This window comes from Thermobia domestica, chromosome 2 (genome assembly GCF_964235325.1).
Source record: "Thermobia domestica chromosome 2, izTheDome1.hap1.1, whole genome shotgun sequence".
In the NCBI taxonomy this organism is placed as follows: domain Eukaryota; kingdom Metazoa; phylum Arthropoda; class Insecta; order Zygentoma; family Lepismatidae; genus Thermobia; species Thermobia domestica.
The window spans coordinates 130,734,031-130,750,375 of NC_137455.1; the positions used below are offsets into that span (position 1 = coordinate 130,734,031).

At 35.4% G+C, this 16,345-nt stretch overlaps 1 protein-coding gene across 1 annotated transcript in view; it reads right to left on the reverse strand.

Annotated features, from left to right (window-relative positions):
• kon (chondroitin sulfate proteoglycan 4-like protein) overlaps positions 1-16,345 on the reverse strand; it is a 181,938-nt gene that overhangs the window by 134,964 nt on the left and 30,629 nt on the right. The window lies entirely within an intron of this gene.

A 16,345-nucleotide genomic window follows, 5' to 3' on the forward strand; every position in this document is an offset into this window, starting at 1 on the left:
AGAACTACATCTGACAGGGAGTCAAAATTGACTTCTTATATGCATAAATCCTATCGTGTAAGGAGCAAGAAGAAGAATAACCTTTATTTTCAATGTTCTGTTCTGTCCCAAAAAAAAAAAAAAAGAAAAGAAAAAAAAGAAAGAAAGAAAGAAAAGAAAGAAGATAAAATGTTGCAGGTTCCCAGTTGAGACCAAAATTGGAATTTTGACGTATAATAAGGAGTAGCATTTCTACAACTTTAAAAAATAGTACAGAATTAATTTAAAAGTAATTTATTAGGTATTTACGAAACTATTATCTTCATATTTATGAATATTATTAAAATAATTATACCAGGTAGAGTTCCGAGAGTTTATCACAGAAGAAAAGTGTTTGATAAAATTTTTAAAGAATATTTATGTTCGTATTTTTTTTTTTTTCTTAACGTAACGTTGGCTTGAAAGTGTGACGTTGCACGAATCTAGTTCTACCAGAAATACGAAATTTTACAAGGTTGACAGGTTCATTAATTAAATGGATTTAAACCAACTATATTAAACAAATAAAAGTTGACTCTTTGCTTCAAAACTGTGACTTAAGCAACATTGTACTGAAGCGTAATTTTACGACGAGTATTGTTATTCTTGTTTGCTTGTTTATAATCAGACTGGACTTGGTAAGCTTAATGTGAGAAAGCTCGTACTAGAGAGCTTGAATACTTTAACAGCGGAACAAGGGACTTGTTTTCCTTGCTTAACTTTTATCTGCATTACAGGTATATTAGAACTTTTTTTGTAAGCTACTGTATATAGTACGTATATTCTGATACCACACACAGACCTCCTTCGTGGCTTAGAAGTTAGCGTACACATCATTGACGTGGAAGAGCTGGGTTCATGTGGTTCGGATTCCACGTCAATCAGTAGGACCCGTCTCATATAGCCTCACTGCTGAAAGATACGTTAAACTCACCACCAACTCAACTCTGATACCACACAAAGTGCTGTATTCCTCTCCACACGTTGTTCGCGGCACTAAAAGAAAGTTATTGGGCCTAATGCAGTGTCGTTTTGCGTATGATTAGTGTCATACTAAAGGCCTGACTACGGCAGGAAACATATGTAAACCGAACCCTTTAGTATGGTGCTAATCACGTGTCAGAAAGACTGCATAAGGCCTATTATGATTAAATCAACCGGGATATTTGGAAAAACCGTATGCGTAAGTTATTTTCGGATGATTATTTTTAAACCAGGATTTACTCGGGCTCAGGTTCATTATCCTCAAAGAGGCTCGAGTTCACTAATATCAATGAAGATTATATGCTAGATCAGACTCGCATTCTTTCGATTCCTTTCAGAGTCATCACTATCCTCAATAAGACTAGCGCTAGTTCGATCTTGCGCTCACTAACCTCATTGGGCTCTCATTCACTAAGAGCTCGGGCTCGTTATCCTGAATGAAGTTTACTTTCTTTCGTACTCACTAGTCTCATGAGGGCTTGAGGACTTTCTGGCCTTACTGATGCTTAAAGTCTCACTAGGGGTTGAGAACTCATTAGCCTCACTGGAGTATAAGGACTCAACTAGCCTCACTGAGACTTGAGGACTCTAACCTCACTGGAACTTGAGGACTCATTAGCCTCATTCAGGCTTGACTCACTAGTCTAATTTTGGCTTGTAGACTCACTAGCCTCATTAGAGCTTGAGATCTCACTAAACTCGCTGTGGCTTGAGGTCTCACTAGTCTCATTGTAGCTTGATAACTCATAGCTTCATTCAGGTCTGACTCACTAGCTTAATTGAGGCTTGAGGCCTCACTAGCATTGGGGTTTGAGGACTCACTGGTCTCATTTGAGACTGAGAATTCATTACCCTCACTAGGGCACGAGAACTCACTAGTCTAACTGAGAATTACAGACTCACTAGCCTCATTCGGGCTTGACTCACTAGCCTAATTGAAGCTTGATAACTCATAGCTTCATTCGGGTCTGACTCACTAGCCTTATTGAAGCTTGATAACTCATAGCTTCATTCGGGTCTGACTCACTAGCCTAATTGAGGCTTGAGGCCTCACTAGCATTGGGGTTTGAGGACTCACTGGCCTCATTCGAGACTGAGAATTCATTACCCTCACTAGGGCACGAGAACTCACTAGCTTCAGTGGGGCTTGAGGACTCACTAGCCTCGCTCATACTTGTTTCCTGAATGGTTATTCATTTAAAGAATTCGAGCTCTCACATACTCGTGCTCATATCGATTTAACCGGACAAAAACATCTCAACACCATTTATTTCATTCCATATTAACATCTATAATTCCTCAAGAATTAAATTACGTTTAAAATCAATTTTCAGCAGCCTATACAGGAAAAAACGTTGGATCCTTTAAATTTTTAATTTCACTTCCTGCAAGTCCTGATACAGAAGAAAATATTAACAGGTAACGAAACACATTCATTACGGGGAAATATCTAAGTGAACAGTGATTGTTCATTCGTTTAAGAGAAAATAGGATTTTAAGGTAAGATAAGTGAAGCTGATAGGAATAAATGGATTTGGGTGTAATTGAGATAGTGTAGATTCTTTTATTTTAGTTTTCAAAAACAATATACCGTTTATCTTATCAGTTTTATACAAATATACTGGCCTTATTTCACGTTAGTACACAGCTTTTTTTGAGGGGGAGGCGTTAACTTTGTGAACAAGGAGAGAATGGATTCTTTAGCCGCTAAATATCCCTGGAGAGGCTCTCTCAGTGATTTTATATTAAGCTACCCCCTTGATGTAAGAGAACACAGAACTACGAGGATAGTTGAGGTAGTCGGGTAGACCTAGTAGTAGAGAATACTTGAGTAAAAAAAGGGGGGATGGTCGGTTGGTGGTGGCAAAAGAAAGGGTTTTGGGAACCTAAAGAGCTCTTTCTTTTCATTAACAATAACCAGTGAACGTCGGAATCATGGCAGTGCGCCGAGTGTAATGGTCCCTCGGAGGACTCTCGACCAAAGGTCCAATGGGAGATGTTAAGAGACGTCATCAAGGGAGGCAGGCGGGGAGGGAGGACGAAAGCTTGGAAAGACTTCTTGTCTCGTTAGTAATGGTGCTTTGGGAGACAAAAAAAGAAAATAATAAAAAAAATAGGAACAAAATGGGAAGGAAAAATGCTGATGCATGAGAGGATTCGTTCCAAAGTGACTGTTACATACAGTAGAGGCATTACGGGGAGTGTAATTTGTCCCCAGGAGCAGCACTGATATTCTCTTCTTCCCCCCCTCTCCTTCCTTGCTGACTTCCGGAATAACAAGAGAAAAATACTATAAACTTAGATCTCTTTCTTTCTTTCTTTTCTTTTTTTTTTCTTTAAGTAGGAACTCCTTTACTTATTTACGCGAAGTCTGAAAGTGAAAGCTGTACAAATATTCAAGGGCTTCTTTACGCAAAAATATTCTTTCTTTAAATGAAGAAAGTGATAAATTCAATGATGAGAAAATACTTCAATACTTCAACAGTGAAAAAATCTTTGGGGTAATGTTTGATATTTTACCTTTCTATAAGAAATAATATGGCTTCCTAATCTTCCAATATTTTTTAAAAGTTAATCCCTTTGGGAAAATCTAGAACTAGGGTTATCTCCTATCCTACGTAACAAAGACTTGAGACTGTGTCCTTTGAGAATGTATCGTGAAAGGGATGTCTCGACTCGGCGAGTGAATACTTATTTCTATTGAAAGAGCTCTGCTTTTGAAATGAAAGGATATCCTTTAGTTTAACGCCGCATATTTAGGTCCTTAAGGCTAAGGGAGACGGATGATTAATTCCGGGAGTACTCTGAGAAAACTCATGAACACGATGTTGTCCACCACAAACTGGCTTTGCCGGGAATCAAACCAGGGACCATACATACCAGAGGTTAACTCTGAAGAGCTCTGTCTTATCTGGTTCTCCTCATGAAATTTCTGTCTCGTCCCATCCTACGGGGAACCCTATTTAGAAGTCATTTCTTGATGTTAAAATACTAACGTCTTAATTCTTAGCTTTTTTCGTTTCTCTCCTTCCCCTTTTGGCTAAGTAAGTACTATCATGAGTAAAATTTGATCCCAATGTACTTATATATATATATATATATATATATATATATATATATATATATATATATATATTGCTTGATTGCTTTACAGCTTAAGAGTCTTGTCTCATACCAAGTGTCGGATTTATGTATAAGCTACAGGTCAGGATCCCCAAAAAATTTAAAGAAAAAACTGAATACACATTTCCAAAATATAAGATAAAAATAAAATGAAACGTACATAAATCGACAGTGTTTTGTGTCGTGTAAGGTCCTATGATGTAGCTAATGAGGTTCTTCCTGCTACTCGTCTCCCTAAAATATCACTAGTTCACTCATTTTTGTATAGGGCCACTATGGCTCAGTGGTAGAGCGTTCACCTCTGGCGCGTGGAATTTTTACGATCACAGCTTGCGTCAAGTGGACTTTGCGGTGGACAAACACCGTGTGAATGTTTTCTTTCAAAGTTCTCCAATTTCCTCTCACTTTATTTATTCCCCCATTTTCATTCATTTTTCAACATCACTGTCTCCTTTAGCCTAGCCGGCATAATAGTGGGACACAAAACGAGATGATTTCATTTTTCATTCTTGTATATAAGGTGCCTAAGTTCTACATACACTGGTTGCATAGCAACATAGGCACGGAGCTAGAAACTACAGTGCAGACAATTTGCCATTGTCAAAGAACAGCTGGACATATAAAAAGGTCCCATTACTTTGAATAACTTAGGACCTCATCAAACCTAAATCCGCCTCTGCTAATATCATTGCCCAACAAGAGAAAGCCCAACCCTTATTAAGATTAGTTGTTAGGTGTTGCCGAGTCCTCATTTATAAGCCCACGAGGTGGAAATTAAAACAGTTGCAAATAAAGACATAAATGACTTCTGCAGAAAAGGATCATCTATGAATCTGTTTTCGTCAACTGAGAGCTACATATTTTTGTTTGATGATATTTAGATAGTGTTGAAATTGAGATAGAACGGAGTGATGTTCACAACGTTTCCACGAGTTGAAGATTTCTTGTTCTAAAATCATCTTATACGCTTTAAAACATATTAAAACCACAATGGTTGGGTGATAGTTTCTCAACAGTCATTAGCGGTATTATAAAAATGGGTCAAATTTGATTCCATAACGCTAATTTAGGATGTAGTGAGTTATACCCTTAATACATTTGGTGTGAGATGCCCGCTTTAATTACCAATCAAAATACTTGTAACTTGAATTTCACGTTGTTATAGATCCATATTGGAGCTGAGGAGAGACTTAAACTACAAACAAACAATTATATCTACTGTACAGAAAACTGAAATGAAATGAGGACAAAATAACGCAACGTACATTAAAGAGAATTTTCGATACAAATTTTTACATCACAACAGTCGATTATAAAGATAATAAACAACTGTATATTATAAAGAGAGATGTAAAACCTGAAAAAAGTAATTCATTTGTAACGGTTTCAAACATGGTATTTAGAAAAACTTAAAAAGAAATCAGAACGAGAAAATGTAACACACCATATCATTTTTACTATGTAAATGATCTTCAACTGAGTTATTTAGTAGTGACATGGTTTGGGTCTCAAGTTTTCATTTCATTTTTTAAAATCTCGATGTTGTTCTGTAGAAATTAGTCATGTATGAAAACTAAATACCATAATGTCCATAGTACAGTTTAAAGAACTAGGAGATCTTTGTGTTTGAACAACGTTTCTAGATTTGCAAATACTGCTGTTATTAACATCTACATAGCTAGCACCTGTGCAGGCATGATAGTTTCCATGACAGTCTTTTTTCTATAAGATGAACAAAAATGTTCGAGATTAAATATAATAGATCCTAACAGTTTATAACAGAAAACATGATCAAACAGCTTATCCAAATTTTATGACACAATAAACATGAACTCAGAAATTTAACTGGAGCATGGAGTTGAACCCTAAAGAAACATTAGAAGATTTTATCACTTGTAACTCCTATTCAGCTGACAATTTTAACGTTAAGTAAAAACTATTTTCGTTAAATAGGCTGAGTAATTTTATTGGGGACGTTTCCAAATTATTTCTTTGAAATTTATTTTACCTAGATACTACCAAATATACATTCAAACTGTTCTCTAAATGAATTAAATAGTTTATTATAAAATAACAAACACAGAAGTAATTTTTAAAATCAAGGTAACTAATAACATTTTGATTAGTGAACATTATTATTACTGGAATTAGTTTGGATAATACTGGAAAGTGATGCACGAAAAGTAACTTTTTTGAAAAAATGAGAGCTAATAACACAGTTAATATTTTGTTGTTAAAGTTTAAACTACCGCATACAACCAAGAGACAACTGGAGTGCATGAAGATATTATCATACAAGGTATATATAATAAGTGAATTGTCATATAATAATGCATAAGGTTTTTTTATATATATAATTGAAATGGAATAGAATGGACAGTTAAAATCATATTTTCGTATACGAGAGGTGAGAAAAATAGCTAACAGAAAAGCGACAGTAACCTGTGGTCAAGGTAATGTGAATTGGAAAACAAACCTTCCCATAACAACACATTGAAAACAATAACATAACAGCCAGTTGATCTGTATGTATGCTTCTGCGATTCGTTGCTTTCAGCAAAAAATAATAACATCTGGTGATGTTATAATGTGAAAAATAACACATGGATTTTCCAAACTCGAAAAAAAAAAAAAAACAGTGACCAATATTTAACATTTAACATTTTTCAATGTAGTAGTCAGAAAATTGAATGGTATAAAAAACACGAGGAGAGAAGCATGTTTCTCATCGATTATTCGACTTAAATTTGGTAATCGCCACTCTGTGGAACTTCGAAATTTAAGTAACTTACTACAAACTGCCATGGAGCTTGGAACACTTACCTCTGTAAGTACCTTTATTTACCATGCTATCCCTTCTCTACTTTTGGAAGAGGTTTTTCTGTCACACTCTGCCATCAGACATATCTGAATGAAATGTTATAAAAGCATTTTGGGTGTAAGTCTCCTTGCAACAGGCAACCCATTGTACAAATGAATCATAATAAACTGTATAATTAAATGGAATTTCTAAAGAAAAAAATGAAATGAAATCTTTGAGTTTTACGTCCCACGATTATGCCGGTTAGGCTAAAGGAGACGGTGATGATGAGAGATGAGTGAAATGGTGGAATGAAGAAACTGGGAGGAAACGGGAGAACCCCGAGAAAACCCACGAACACGGTGTTTGTCCACTACAAAGTCCACACGGCGCGAGCTGGGATCGAACCAAGGACCCCAAGCACCGGAAGTGAACGCTCTACCACTGAGCCACCGCGCCCCCCAATGGGATTTCTAGTTCTCATTTTAAACGCACTATGCTCTCGAAACTAATTTACATCAAAATTTATAGACTTAAATTTCGCTTCATCAAATTAACGTGCATAACATATTTGAATATTCAAATATAAGGAATCTATTTATCAAATTGTCAAATTTATTTATCTATTCATTTATCCCATTTCTTCATTTTTAAATATTTTATGGCTCTCCGGCGGAAAATCCCGGGATCCCGCGTTCCCGGAAACATCATCAGTTTTTTTTCTTGTGATGGTAAACAAATCTTTCAGTGTAAACGTGACTTATAAGCATGACGTCATGCAGGATAAAGAATGTTTATCAATTGTTTGTAACTGGAACGAAGTTCTTGTAAAATTATTCAGGAAGGATTTCTATATAATTTCCAGACATAATATCGTGAGTAGGTATATTACGAACAATAATGAAGAGTATGATTCCAGTATTTAGCTATTGTGGGGCGAAGCGTGGAAGGAGATATACTTAATTTATGGTAATGCTTAACATGTGTGTTGTATTCAGAGAATAAAATTGTAAATTATATTTAATACAAAAAGGGCAAAGTTAAAAAAAAAGAATACCAGAAAAAGCATCCTTTTAATCTAAGATCTAGCTTTGAAGACTCTTGTGAGTCCTGTGAGAGGATGTTTCTACAATGAAGCAAAAGTAATTAAAGGAGATGGATACAGTTTCATAACTGTAGTGTTTGGTACCATGAATACTGAGTGATGCATTCGAAGCGGCAGTTTCCGTACTTTTATTTTATTATGTACTACTCAATGGTCTTCGTAAATACTTGTATGACTAGCAATAATTAATAATAAAATGAGCGTAATGAGTCCATGACAAGAAAAAAAATCTCCCGCTAAACATTATCTACCAAATAAATAACCGTTTTATATCTTAAAAATACTTATCCGAAATCATCGGTAAGTCAATTGATATGTACGTCGAGAAGTTTCTAACGCACTGTAATTTGTCGTCAACTTCTTACGTATCTGCTTAAGAATAGTTCATTTTTATTAAGGAGCTTGGTTTACCCTGTCTGTCCGAATGTCCGTCCGTACAGACAAAATCTCAGAAAGTACTCGTACTTTATTATTCACCATCATTTTTGTCCAAGAAGTATAAGGTCTAAAGTTAGGAATCGGCTTTCGTTGATGAAGGTAATCTATCTCCTGAAAGTGGTAGAAGTCAACCATTTCCGGTTTTAACGTTCGATCACTATGAGAAAAAAGTTAATAGATAGCTAGAAGTGTTTTTTTTTTTTTTTACAATCAACTGAGCGTCCTAAGAGTATGTTTCATCTCCATCCTTGACTTTCTACTAAAACCGGAAGTGATGGAAATCGACTAGAACTTCCGGCTTCAATAATATCACGCCATTAGTAAATTTTAAATTTTATAAAAATCGGTTGCCATGGCAACACTAAAATTTTTGAGTAGGGAATGGAGAGTAAGTGTATTGTTGAGAGGGAACTGGAGGCGGCGTATTGTTAAAATTTGTACTGGCGCCTCCAATCTCATCGCAAGTACGTAATACTTTTTGCGTGGCGAGTGAAGGGCAGGAAAATGAGAATTTTTAATGGGCAGATGACAGCAGGGGAACTTGCATTATTGAGCAATTAAACTTCAATTACAACGATGTATACACTGTGACAAACCAAACTTTTTGCCGTGATGTACACTGTTAGTCAGTGATGATTTCAGGAGAGGAAAATATCCCTGGAGGCACGAAATCCTCCCCTGCGACCATATATCCTATCGTACTCAGAGTAGATTCCCAGTATTTTCGTAATACTGTACTAGACCTACTATTCACCCCCAGTGTATTGCAACTCTTTCCCCTGATATAATCTGAAACCACCACTGCTGCTAGTATTATTCATTAATTGTATTTTTATCTTCCTCTGCCTTAATTTACTTTTCACTATACCTTCTGACAAGTTCCTGCAGTTTCTTTTCAAATGATGTTCTAACCAGATATTATTTTTAAATTATCTCCTCTATCTTATTTTTCCAATATTCTTCACTACTTTTGCATGTCATCCAGCTACTTTTTTTTTATTAGTATCCATTTTACATTAGTGAAAGTAATGTATATCAATAGCAACCTAACAGGCAAAGTCTAGTGGTTATGTTCTTGCATCGCAATGTAAAAAGTTGGATGTTCAAATTCCGCAGCCGGCCATTCTGACTGAAGTCCTTCCGGTAGTGTTTTTCTCAACTTCAAGTTAATACTGGACTGCTCTTTATGTTATGTTTTGCACTCATGTCAATTGCTATGGTCCTACAGAGGCTGATTTGTTTCCATTGGATCAAATTGAAGACAACGAGACCTCCCTCAAATTAGGTTTCACAGAGGACCAAATCTATACACTCACGCACGCATGTGCATCAGTATGTCTGCTGTTATGCAACGGAGTAAATGATATGAAGTGTGCAAAATACTATCAGACAAAATCGCGTTAGGTAAGAATATGTCCTTGCTCTTTTCCATACAAACTTCAATATGTCCCGCATTGTAGAACAATGTCAGAGCAATGATTTTGTAGTAGGACGGACCACTGTGAGTGCTATAATAAAACACTACAGTAGATTCCTTCGGAGGCCACATCACCAACAAAATCGCATCCAAAGTGGGAGGCAGCGAAACCCACACAAGAGTGCGCTAAAGAAGATTCGGGATATGGTGGCTCAAACAGTCCACAACGTGTTACGTGAAATGATTTTATATGACCCAGTCAACAGAGAATCATGCAATCTATGACAAATTGAGACTGTAAACTCTTCACAAAGCCGGCATGCATGCGTTAACACCATGGGATATTGCGGAGGGAAAGTGCAAGAACAGAAGGCTGTGCAAGTGACACATAGGTAGACTACTGACCGCTGGATATTTCTTGTGATAATAATGAATGAATCATGGATCTACCTAAGTGACAGGAAAGTTTGGTCTATCACTTACAGACGTGTGAATGAAAAAAGAACCGATGTAACTTGTGCGTTAATGCAAGGAAAGTTTCGCGGAAGATTTCATAATTGTTATTAGCTTTAGTTACAGAGGGAAGAAAAATTCGTAAGATTAGAAAAATGTAAAAGTTAATGTAATTACCAAGAACATGTACGATTCCCAGTTTACACACGAAATACTACTACTGTATGGCGACAACCACCCATTTATGGAGACAAGTGTTCCAGGACCAAGCTTCGAGCCACATGGTCGAAACATCACTGGTCTTCTACCGATGCATGGCAACTGTAAGTGGTATTCATGATATTCCGTTCGAGGATAAGAGTCCAGATGCTAGTCCCATGGATTTCTGTGATTGTCGAAACTGCACTTTTCATACGTATGGTTTGCACGGTAAATGGCTTCTGAAAACCCTGCAATCAGGAATAGGGGGAAATACTGCTGGTACAGCTGTAACGAAGTTTATTACAGTGGAAACTGAGATGATGTGCAATGGTCCATATCGGTGGCGGTTATCAAGCATGATTGATAATGAAGAAGTGGAATATCTTCGGTAAGCAATAACTTCAGTTTGTTCCGATGGAAACGGACCACCCTTTAGAATGAATATACATTAGTATAGCAAACTATTTGTTAAATAAATACATATAACTCGACGTTTCGTATGCCAGTATCTATTTCATATTGATAAAACAATATTTTAATAAAATACAGTATTACATGTTTTATGTATATATTTGTCAGAGTAGATGAGGTTGTGAATGCAATGGAGGAACTTCAGACTGTTTCATGTTCTGAAAATTTCTGAGCGTCTCATACGTCAACTGCGCATTTTAATGGACCACAAGCTCTAAATTCGGTTGGGTCAACGCATCGCTTCCACTTTTTTCTCTTTCTCGGTCTCTCCTCAAGGGACACGATGAAGTCTCGCTGCATCATTGATTATGCCCCTGCGACGTGCATCTAAAGAGAAACTTTACTACTACACACTACGGTAGCCACCATCCAATCAAAGTTCATTGCCCTCCTTTCGTACTGACTTGCAACCAACCGATACACACATATCCACCTTCTCTCTTCACACACATACACATATACACAGAAAAGACAAGCGGTTGAATCTCCTCCATCCTTTCTATAACTGTTTAGCTTTCCTATGCGACTACTAGCTACAAGTTAGGAAAAAAATCTCCCAGGGTATCTGGTTTTAACATAGACAGATCCGGTCAGTGGAAGTTTCCTGATCTAGTTTCTATAGACAACACACACAAACTTTGCACACAGCAACCAGGGAGCAAGCTTACTAGTACCAGCTTCATGAACAAAAAAGACTAAATGCAATCAAGAAATGAACCTATCCCTATGGATTCATTTGAATATCGATAAAAAGCACTTTGAAAATCAATTCAGCACTTTACGTTGATTACTTTTCGTTCTTTCGATAGATCTCCGGATACATCAAATGTTTTATTATATTAATGTAAATTATTGTGTCATTTAAAGAATACATTGCAAAGCAGATGTTTTTTAAAACCAGCTTATAATTTAAACAGTCATTCACCAATTATCGTACTGTTAAGAAAAGTGGGCGTCTGACCGTTGAACAGAACACATGGTGCGATGGAGGCGCTGTTGCCAAGCGCTCTGCAATAATAGAGACAGCAACTTTGCAGACAAACTTAGAACATTTAACTAGTCATAATTCTAAAGTCATAATGATAGGATGATTTCTATCGTATGTTTTCCAAACAACAAAAAGTAGCGGAATTCGGAATATTTGACTGAAGATTCAATATTCAACTACTGGCAACAGCGTGGTAAATACCCTTGGTTATATAAAAACAGCGAGGAATAATACTGCAGTGATTGGTGAGCAACGTGAAGCTGTCAGACAAAAGCTTTTCTTAACCATACATTAAACGCTTATCTTCCCTTTTGGAACGAATTGATTGTAAAAGTTTTCTTCGATGCGAAGAGGACTTAATTCTTCGTAACTTAACGAAAATTTACAAGATGTTTTAAGATAAAAAATTCGTAATGAACGATCTACTGATTGCTTAAGGAAATATACAATTCTCAGATTACTCATAGAGTGACGATTTCAGGGGATGTTCCCCAGGAGACACGAAATTCTCCAGGGCCATTAATCCATCCTAAACCTAAATTATCAGTATTTTCGCAGTAATACTTTCACTTCCATGAGGAAAAGTCTTCTGAAACCATTCGTGGATTTCCAGTGTTTGAAATTGTCGCATAAGATGCCATGATAACTACTGTGTGATTGATCCTATTTATTATGTGTTTTGAATTACTAATATTAATAATGATGAATCATACTTCAGTCCATTATACAGACAAAGTTTGAACGTATAACCTGTGTATTACTATATGGCTGATCACTTGACTAACCAAGCTTTGTTATCATTATTACAATGCCTTTACTAGGTTGCTTTTCTGTTTGTTTGTCTCAAATTTTGTAACTTGATTTTCACACACAAATTAACAGGAATTCTGAAAGTTTGTATAGGTAGGAATTCCCGTTGACAATATAATATTTTAAAATCGCCTTAACTTACCGTTCTACTCTGAAATTTAATCACGTTAATTATTAAAAATGATTATCGAGTGTCAGACGTTTATACAACCCAAAATCTCATAGAAGTGTAGTTGGTTGCAGTCTGCAAGGCGTCTTGTTGATTTCACAAGTTTAAACGCTTTACATTTTAAAAATATATATTTTCGTTAGCAAGAAATTTGTGCAAATTCCCTCAGGAAATAAAATATTTAAGCTGACTCATTAAAATCAGCTAACATTTTCAATTAAACTAATTTAGAAGTAAAAAAAATGAATGCACGCTATTGAATAAAGACTAAAATGTAAAAGAAAAATACCGTTAAAGACTTCTTAAAAACAATGCTTTCATAAAATGCACTAAAAAGTGAAATTTTTGTGGGGTTAAATGAAGAACCTTGCACAACAAAAAGCATTGAGCATGAGTCCACAATCTTAAGAAAAACACCCAATGCTTTTAATCTTACTAGTTAGTCCAATTTCTTAATTTTGGCCCACAAAATGTCTCCCTTTTAAAGCATTTTATAAAGCATTTTCTTGTAAGTTTTCTTACGGTTATTGTTTCATCTAATAGATCATTTCATGATCGGAAACGATAAAAGTAACTTTTTAATGGAAGGGAACACCTAAAAATCTTTTTACCCGTATAAGGTGATGTTCTGAACTTATGAAAAGTTTATAATAATTAAAAAAAATAATCAAAAACTTTCTATCCACGGATTTGTCTTTAATCTACGCATTTCAAACTACATTTTCCGAAAAAGAAAGTCATTCATGGATATCTTTAAAGTCAAGATCTCATGTAAACACAAATTAGACTGAAAATATGTATGATTAAGAAGTGAATCTAAATACAGAAAATTCCCTCGATGCAAACTTTCAGTACATGGGGGATGGGATGAAAAGTACTAATGTGATAATACAAGTAACGCATATTGAGCGGAGATATGAAGCTAGAAGGAAATTTCGTTGCTGTGAAAGGAAATTCATTTCCGGTTATGAAATCTTCATTGCAACAGACAGTGAAGCTAAGAAACTATAAGCCTGGAACATAAGTAGAAAATAAACCAAATATACTAGAAGGTAACATGAGATCCTCGAACTTTTTACAAGGACAAAAGTCAATACTATATGAAAGATACAGCCATTGACAAAAGTAATTGAACTTCTGACTGCTGTAACTTCATTAGGTAGGCTCCAGTACGGTCTACTTTTGCTGCTATCACAACCACCTGGACAGATACAACCCAACATACACGTAACTTTTCAACCAGTTGGTAAGCCTGTGGAACACTGAAACAGGCTTCTGCTCAGCAATTGATGAACAAAAAGAAAAAAAAAAAACTTCATTTTAAGATTAATTTCTATTTTTAGGAGAGTGTTGTCTAATGACTATCATACGTTAAAGACATTATTTATATAATTTGTTGTGTGTATAATGTATTATTTCATTACATACAGCATGCGAGAAGAAAGAAAAAGCACAGATCATACATGGGTTAGGAAATGGTTGAAATAAACTGAAAATATCAAATCCGAAACAATTGAAGGAAACAACTTTGTAAATCATTGTCTCAATTCATTGTTCTACTCCAACTCCACGTCATTCCAATATTTCTTCTCATCTCCCTAAAAGATGATCTTGCTTATTTCACTAAGTATGGATTGAAATTAAAGCATGTTAAAACGTTCGGATCTGCTTGAACTTGAACACGGAAACTTTACTTAGAAATTATATGCATTAACCATTCACCTACACTAATCAGTTCGTTTAGTTTACCAAGAAACTGTTAGCTAGTTTTAAAATCCTTTCATGGAAGTCTAAATCAGCCACTAACGTACCATACAGAGATCGTTATTAGTTGAATTAATTTTCTTCATCAAATTTTATTATTTAGGTAATTGTTGCTGCAATTCTATTATCACTTTTATATTATTAACGATCATAGCAACCGCTATCATTTCTCAGATTCAACCTGTTTTCCATCAGTTATTGTGACGTTAAAAAAAATGTGATTTATGCGGAAACTACGTTTATACATTGCAAGAAATGTAATTTCCAATTATTTGCTACAAATTCAATCTTATCTGACTGTGGAGCAGAAAACCTAGTGTGAAAAAGACAACCACTTCACTCAAAACGAATATGAAGTTGTGTACTAAATACTCGAGCAATTTTTTGTGAACAGTTTGTTAATGAAGTGTTCCTGTATTAAAATCCTAGGTAAGTCTTAATTTTTCTTTTTGGTCCTTGTCTACACAAAGACTGAGAACATTTCTTTGAATATCCCTTTATCAATACTTTTCTTCTCAAATTCGATTAAGAAGCAATATAATAACAATTTTAAATGTAAAATTCCATAGCTGAAAACATGGTAGGCTTAATGCCATAGCTGGTACTAAATATCTTCACTATTCTATTATCTTCCCGAGCGCGAGAGACTAGGGTTCAATTCTCGGTAGAAGCTCATGTGGTTCGGATCCCATGTTGAGTTATGAGTTCAGTTTTCCTGAAAGAGACGCTAAACTCCAATTAACCAACTGTTATCCTGTGAGTCGTAACAAATTCACTCCCCAATGTTTTCTTATCAAATACAATAGTTAATTTGTTTCTTGTTAAACAAGATAACGGATAAAGTTCTTGCCATTTTTGACGTCCCATAAAGAAAAATAAATATGACACAATGTGTCGTAGAAAAAAAAATAGTAAGAGTAATGTAGCTTTAGGCCTGATCCGCTACAACTTATACCCTGAGATTTGATTCACTAATGTCAAAATCCTCAATACTGTTTAGATTACCTGACATTTGTGCTATTCAATGAGGCAGACATTTGAGTTCAAAATTAAAATTTTGCAATCGTACGAATCCACTTTATCTCACAAATTATCATTTAATCTACTCCAATCTATCATTTAATCGCTTCTACTACAATTTTTCACAGTTAAAAAATACAATTTTAAATTGAATATTGTTGTAGAAAGGGATGCTAGTTACATTTTACGGGGTTTTAATATCAATGACTCCATATTTGTGAGTTTCCTTTAAAATAGACACATTACTCTTCCGTCATGGTCAAATATCTTTCTTCTAAACTTTCGTGTTGAAACTGTGTTACGACATTCCAACATCCACAAAGCTTCAGCTGAAGATCCACAAAAGAAAGGATTAGAAGATCAAACTAGCAATGGATGAATCTGAGGAATTTTTCAGAACGTTTAATAAGTACTTAATTTTAGTTTTGAACTTCATGCAAAGCTTTGTTTTGGGTGGGAAACAACTGAATGTCAATATATTTTGTATTTACTTATTAAGCATTCATGAGTAAACTCTGACATCATTTTCATTTAATTCCACCTATCTCTTCCCTCCTCCCCCCCCCCCGCGCTTCTTTGTGCTA